A 633-nucleotide genomic window follows, 5' to 3' on the forward strand; every position below is an offset into this window, starting at 1 on the left:
GGGTTTCAGGGTAAATCCTGAGGGAATTTGACTGATCTTGGCAGATACAAAAGTTACATTTCTTGTTATACAGGTCTTGCTTTATCTTGGTCTTACCATCCAGCAGAAAAGTATAAAAATGAAGTATAAAATGTAAAGCCATATTAATATGCTGAGCTGTAAAAGGCTCAAGTCAACAACTTCTGACATTGTCAGTCTTACGGATAACCTACTACTATTATGGACTACTGGACTATATTGGATTATTTTGCTGAATTCACATGCCTACAATATTTAAATGGCAATGGAATACTAAACAAAACTAAACAAAAAAGGGGGATATACATGAAGGACCGTTTTGTATCTGTGTATGCAAAATAGGATAGATATACAGCTGCTTTCTCTTAATTCAATGAGAAGAAAGATTTGTACTAATAGTGTTTGGACAGGCTATCATGTCTACATCTTGTACTATAACTACTACAAAGACAACAATATGCAATGTATTAATTATTGTAATTGTCCTACTAACCTGTTTTGAACTGTCTCATTGCTATTTGTTTCTCGATGAAATTAATTAAAAAATGTAGCTCAGTGGTAGAGCCCCTGGGTTCATTCCCAGTTAGCCAAAAAAAAAAAAAAAAAAAAAAAAAA

The 633-nt window shown here is 32.9% G+C and overlaps 1 protein-coding gene across 9 annotated transcripts in view; it reads right to left on the minus strand.

Moving 5' to 3' along the window:
- Window positions 1-633, minus strand: part of Zfp41 (ZFP41 zinc finger protein) — a 17,551-nt gene that overhangs the window by 8,623 nt on the left and 8,295 nt on the right. The window lies entirely within an intron of this gene.

The sequence above is a fragment of the Octodon degus genome, unplaced genomic scaffold, assembly GCF_000260255.1.
Source record: "Octodon degus isolate 3935 unplaced genomic scaffold, OctDeg1.0 scaffold00104, whole genome shotgun sequence".
NCBI classification, from domain to species: domain Eukaryota; kingdom Metazoa; phylum Chordata; class Mammalia; order Rodentia; family Octodontidae; genus Octodon; species Octodon degus.